Source organism: Salmo trutta, chromosome 14 (genome assembly GCF_901001165.1).
Source record: "Salmo trutta chromosome 14, fSalTru1.1, whole genome shotgun sequence".
NCBI classification, from domain to species: Eukaryota; Metazoa; Chordata; class Actinopteri; order Salmoniformes; family Salmonidae; genus Salmo; species Salmo trutta.
In genome coordinates, this window is record NC_042970.1 from 77876913 (window position 1) to 77883973 (window position 7061).

The window sequence follows — 7061 nt, forward strand, 5'->3', positions numbered from 1 at the left end:
ACATTTTATGTGATCTATAAAAGTCGAGTAAAGTCAAGAAAACGTTAAGAATCTTGTTGTCTGCTATCTTCTACCCTTGCCTGGCAGTCACTTGAAACACATGCGCAAAGAGGGAGTATCTGAATTACTACTATCTGAGAATTACTACTTCCGGTCTTTGGCTGCTACTATAATGGCAGCTGCTGTACGCTACCAGCACAGATCGGACAAAGAGCTGTTTATGCAAGTCTTTGCAATGGGTGCATCAAACCTAATTCACAAGTAATTCTCCGGTCAAAAATAAACGTAAGTCTAGTGGTGGAAAAAGTACTCAAGTGTTATACTTGAGTCAAAGTAAAGATACCATAATAGTAAATGACAAGTACAAGTGATAGTCACCCAGTCAATTCTACTTGAGTAAAAGTCTAAAAGTATTTGGTTTTAAATATGCTTATGTAACTAAATAAATATAAATGCTCAAATATACTTAAGAATTAAATTAAAAGTATGAATAATTAAAATGTCCTTATACTAAGCAAACCAGACGGCATCATTTTCTTGTTTTTTAAATGTACGGATAGGCAGGGGCACACTCCAACCCTCACTTAATTTACAAACAAAACATTTGTGTGTAGTGAGTCCGCCAGATCAGAGGAAGTAGGGATGACCAGGGTTGTTCTCTTGATAAGTGTGTTTATTTAACCATTTTCTGTCCTGCTAATCATTCAAAATGTAATGAGTACTTTTGCATGTCAGGGAAAATGTATGGAGTAAAAAGTATATAATTTTCTTTAGGAATGTAGTAAAGTAAAGGTAAAAGTTGTCAAATATATAAATACTTAAGCAAAGTACAGATTCCCACCAAAAAACTAATACATTCTTTAAAGTACTACTTAAGTATTTTACACCACTGCATAAGTCTTTCTTCTAAACTAAACTACAGCCAAATATACTGTATTTATAACTAACTCCCTTCTGTCTATGTAAATAACTTGTATAAAATAAAAATGTTATTTCAAAATAACAGTAAACAATGCTTTATAGCTACAATATAGCTAACATTAGCTAGCTACTGACAAGCTCATCTCTGCTGCCTGGATGCTTTCACATTTCTCTCGTCTGGGTTTCTTGTTAGCAAGCAAATGTACAAGCAGTAGCCTGCTGCAGTAGTAAGACTACACAAATTACCAACATTTTATTTTACACTGCACAGATATTTGAAAACAGTCAGCCCTCGAATGCTAGCTAACGAACGTTAGTTGATTGTAACATTGACACTGTCTGTGTGCTGACTACAGGTATAACTAACGTTATTTGATTGTATTATTGACATTGTTTTGTGCTGACTACATGTTTAACTAACGTTATTTGATTGTATTATTGACATGGTCTGTGTGCTGACTACATGTTTAACTAACGTTATTTGATTGTATTATTGACATTGTCTGTGTGCTGACTACAGGTTTAACTAACGTTAGTTGATTGTAACACCGACACTGTCTGTGTGCTGACTACAGGTTTAACTAACGTTAGTTGATTGTAACATTGAGACTGTGTGTGCTGACTACAGGTTTAACTAACGTTAGTTGATCGTAACATTGAGACTGTGTGTGCTGACTACAGGTTTAACTAACGTTAGTTGATTGTAACATTGAGACTGTGTGTGCTGACTACAGGTTTGGACGTCACTCTACAGATGAACCCTCTATCCTGACACCTCTGGAGCAGTGCTGCAGGTATAACATGGTACATGATTAAACATTAAGACGCAATGAGTTGTGTTGTCATGAATATATATATTCAGCTAGAGGAGAGAACATGATAAATGAAAAATATAATTTATTCCTCTTCTTTCTCAACTTTCACTCCATTTCTCTCTCGCTCTCTTTCTCCTTATCTAGGATCCGTTGCTCCACCCTACTGCTTCTGTCTGCGTCTCCTCTCCCTGCCCCAGTACAGTCTGTCATGTCATGAGGGACTCTGTTTTTCATGATCCTCTATTCTCCGTGGCCCCTCTCCGAGCTGCATCTCTCCTCCCTGGACCGTCGCCTAGCGACCATGCTCAGAACCTTGAGCCGTTGCCAGGAGTGACAGTGTAGCCACCATGGAAGAGGCGAGGATGATGTCACTCATTATAAGACCATGGTTACACCTGTGACACATGCAGGGTACACTCTTTGAAAAAAGGATTCCAAAAGGGTTCTTCGGCTGTCCCCATAGGAGAACCCTTTTGGGTTCCAGGTAGAACCCTTTTGGGTTCCATGTAGAACGCCTTTGTAGAAAGGGTTCTACATGGAACCCAAAAGGGTTCTACCTGGAACCAAAAAGGTTCTATATGAAAAGGGTTCTTCAAAGGGTTATCTTATGGAGAAAGTCAAAGAACCCTTTAAGGTTTTAAATAGCCCCTTTATTTTCTAAAAGTAGTGTTGCCACGCCCACTCGACGACAACACTTTAACCGTCAAAAGAAATAGTCCTGGCGCATCACCATGGCGTTGAATAATTGTGTGACGTCGTTACATCGGCAAGCCACAAGACTGACGTAAGGACATTTGGAGTTCCTGGCATCATTTGTTTGGCTTCTAACTGTTAGAGAGGATAGCTGCATCCCAAATGTCAACCGACATTCGGTACCAGTCAAAAGTTTGGACACTCCTACTGATACATTGTAGAATAATAGTGAAGACATAAAACATATGATGTAGTTACCAAAAAAGTGTTAAACAAACCAAAATATATGTTATGTTTTAGATTTTTCAAAGTAGCCACCCTTTGCCTTGATGACAGCTTTGCACACTCTTTGCATTCTCTACCAGTTTCATGAGGTAGTCACCTGGAATGCATTTCAATTAACAGGTGTGCCTTGTTAAAAGTTAATTTGTGGAATTTCTTTCCTCCTTTATGTGTTGCCAATCAGTTGTGTTGTGACAAGTTAGGGGTGGTATAAATCAAATCGAACTTTATTTGTCACATGCGCCGAATACAACAAGTGTAGACCTTACTGTGAAATGCTTACTTACAAGCCCTTAACCAAAAGTGCAGTTCAAGAAAGAGTTAAGAAAATATTTACCAAATAAATGTAAGTAAAAAATTATAAAAAGTAACACAACAAAATGACAATAACGAGGCTATATGCAGGGGGTACCGGTACCGAGTCAATGTGCGGTGGTACAGGTTATTTGAGGTGATTTGTACATGTAGGTAGGGGTGAAGTGACTATGCATAGATAATTAACAGCAAGTAGCAGCAATGTACAAAACAAATGGAGGTGGAGGGTGGGGGGGTTGTCAATGTAAATAGTCCGGTGGCCATTTGATTAATTGTTCAGCAGTCTTATGGCTTGGGGGTAGAAGCAGTTAAGGAGCCTTTTGGCCCTAGACTTGGCGCTCCGGTATCACTTGCCGTGTGGTAGCAGAGAAAACAGACCATTTTTGGGGCTTTCCTCTGACACCGCCTAGTATATAGGTCCTGGATGGCAGGAAGCTTGGCCCCAGTGATGTACAGGGCTGTACGTACTACCCTCTGTAGCGCATCTGAATGATGGCGAGCAGTTGCCATACCAGGCGGTGATGCAACTGGTCAGGATGCTTTCGATGGTGCAGCTGTAGAACTTTTTGAGGATCTGGGGACCCACGCCAAATCTTTTCAGTCTCCTGAGAGGGAAAAGGTTTTGTCATGCCCTCTCCACGACTGTCTTGGTGTGTTTGGACCATGATAGTTCTGTCGTAACGTTGGCTGACTATCTTTCATTAATGTGATGACTCTTATATCAAATCATTTCTCCATGTGTAAGTATTACCTGATTAAACTAATCACGTAAACAGTAATTAACTAGGAAGTCGGGGCACCATGGGAAAATGCGTTCCATGATGTTTGGGTATAATGTCTGGCTCACGAGGGCGTGTTTAAGCCATATAAAAACAATCCTCTCGTTTAGAAGGCACATTACATATTCTCAAAATTATTGTTATACTTACCGTAAATTCCGGACTATTAAGCTCACCTGAATATAAGCCGCACCGACTGAATTAAAAAATATATAAATATTTTGAAGATAAATAAGCCGTACATGTCTATAAGCCGCAGGTGCCTACCAGTACATTGAAACAAATGAACTTTACACAGGCTTTAACGAAACACGGCTTGTAACAAAAATAAATAGGCTTTAACGAAACACGGCTTGTAACAAAAAATAAAAAATTAGCAGTAAACAGTAGCCTACCAAGAAAGTCATTGCTCCAGACCAAGCTCCCGTGCAGCAGCTCTATTTCCTTTTCCAACAGCCAGATCAATCGCCTTCAACTTGAAAGCTGCATCATATGCATTTCTCCGTGTCTTTGCCATGATGAGGGTGACAAAATGACTACCGTAATCAGAATGATGAGCGCGCTCGATTTAATCTAAACAGTTAACCAAAAAGTTGTTTGACCTTAACCCGTTCGGCAATTTCATTGGTCTAATGAAAGCTTCATGCCGCCAAAAAACTGAGTATGTCACAGAATGTGTTCTTTTAAAAAAAAAATATATATTATATTAGCCGCGTCATTGTTTAAGCCGCGAGGTTCAAAGCGTGGGGAAAAAGTAGCGGCTTATAGTCCGGAAATTACGGTAATCGTTATTTTATACAACATTCAGATGCAAACCTCATAATTGAGAAGTGCATACAAACAAAGATACTGTAATGTGGTTGTGACTGTATTAACACTTTGCTTGTTTGATGGTTTGTCTGAGGGCATAGCAGGATTTCTTATAAGCATCCGGATTAGTGTCCCGCTCCTTGAAAGCGGCAGCTCTAGCCTTCAGCTCGATGTGGATGTTGCCTGTAATCCATGGCTTCCGGTTGGTACAGTTGAAGTTGGAAGTTTACATACACCTTAGCCAAATATATTTAAACTCAGTTTTTCACAATTCCTGACATTTAATCCTAGTAAATATTCCCTGTTTTAGGTCAGTTAGGATCACCACTTCATTTTTAATTATGTGAAATGTCAGAATAATAGTAGAGTGATTTATTTCAACTTTTATTTCTTTCATCACATTCCCAGTGGGTCAGAAGTTTACATACACTCAATTAGTATTTGCCTTTAAATTGTTAAACTTGGGTCAAACATTTTGGGTAGCCTTCCACAAGCTTCCCACAATAAGTTGGGTGAATTTTGGCCCAGTCCTCCTGACAGAGCTGGTGTAACTGAGTCAGGTTTGTAGGCCTCCTTGCTCGCACACGCTTTTTCATTTCTGCCAACAAATATTCTATGGGATTGAGGTCAGGGCTTTGTGATGGCCACTCCAATACCTTGACTTTGTTGTCCTTAAAACATCTTCGGGCTAGGGGGTGCTATCCTGAATTTCCGCCTGTCTGACATGCCCAAAGTAAACTGCCTGTTACTCAGGCCCAGAAGCTAGGATATGCATATAATTGGTTGTATTTGATATTAAACACTTTGAAGCTTCTAAAACTGTTAAAATAATGTCTGCGAGAATAACAGAACTGATATGGCAGGCAAAAACCAGAGGAAATTTGTTATTTTTTGGAGCTCACAGGCCATTCCAATGTTAGCCTATTGACTATACAAGAAAATTGCTCCCAGATTGCAGTACCTATGGCTTCCACTAGATGTCAAGTCTTTATACAAGGTTTCAGGCTTGTTTTTTGAAAAACGAACAAGTAGTTGTAGTTTATCCAAGGTGTTCCTCATTAGGAAAGTAGGCTTGTGGCACATGAATGAGGGCTCGCTCTTTGTTATTTATCTTCCCTATTGAACATACTTCTTTCCGTCTTAAATATTATCATTTATTTACATATTATGGTACAACGGGTTTGAATTGAAACGTTGTTTAACCTCACTAGGGTAGGGGGCACTATTTTCACCTCCGGATGAAAAGCGTACCCAAAGAAAACTGCCTGTTTCTCAGGCCCAGAAGCTAGGATATGCATATAATTGGTAGATTTGGATAGAAAACACTCTAAAATTTCCAAAACTGTTAAAATAATGTCTGTGAGTATAACGGAACTGATATAGTAGGCGAAAATCTGAGAAAAATCCATCCCGGAAGTGGGATTTTTTTATGTTTGTAGTTTTCCATGGACTGCCTATACAGATTCCAATGACTAAAGACTCATCTTGCACTTCCTATTGCTTCCACTAGATGTCAACAGTCTTTAGAAATTGTTTCAGGCTTGTATTCTGAAAAATTAGGGCGTAAGACCACTCTGAATTAGTGGACCCTGCAGTGTCCCAGAGCTATTTACTGCGTGCGACCGAGAGTGCGCCTTTCTTGTTTTCCTTTTATATTGATGAAGCTATTTCTGAAGACATTTCTCCAAAAAGTACGATCTTTGTCCCCATGTGCAGTTGCAAACCGTAGTGTGGCTTTTTTATGGCGGTTTTGGCGCAGTGGATTCTTCCTTACTGAGCGGCCTTTCAGGTTATGTTGATCTAGGACTTGTTTTACTGTGGATATAGTTACTTTTGTACCTGTTTCCTCCAGCATCTTCACAAGGTCCTTTGCTGTTGTTCTGGGATTGATTTGCACTTTTCGCACCAAAGTACGTTAATCTCTAGGAGACAGAACGAGTCTCCTTCCTGAGCAGTATGACGGCTGCGTGGTCCCATGGTGTTTATACTTGCGTACTATTGTTTGTACAGATGAACGTGGTACCTTCAGGCATTTGGAAATTGCTCCCAAGGATGAACCAGACTTGTGGAGGTCTAGAATTTTTTTGTTGAGGTCTTGGCTGATTTCTTTTGATTTTCCCATGATGTCAAGCAAAGAGGCACTGAGTTTGAAGGTAGGCCTTGAAATACATCCACAGGTACACCTCCAATTGACTCAAATTATGTCAAGTAGCCTATCAGAAGCTTCTTAAGCCATGACATAATTTTCTGGAATTTTCAAAGCTGTTTAAAGGCACAGTCAACTTAGTGTATGTAAACTTCTGACCCACTGGAATTGTGATATAGTTAATTATAAGTGAAATAATCTGTCTGTAAACAATTGTTGAAAAATTACTTATCATGCACAAAGTAGATGTCCTAACTGACTTGCCAAAACTATAGTTTGTTAACAAGAAATGTGTGGAGT

General features: G+C 39.4%; 1 long non-coding RNA gene across 1 annotated transcript; it reads left to right on the forward strand.

Moving 5' to 3' along the window:
- Positions 1 to 127: 127 nt before the first annotated feature.
- LOC115147467 (uncharacterized) lies at positions 128 to 2165 on the forward strand. The gene is made up of 3 exons (XR_003866347.1): positions 128 to 285; positions 1656 to 1715; positions 1881 to 2165. It is a non-coding gene; the product is annotated as an uncharacterized LOC115147467 (long non-coding RNA).
- Positions 2166 to 7061: the final 4896 nt, after the last annotated feature.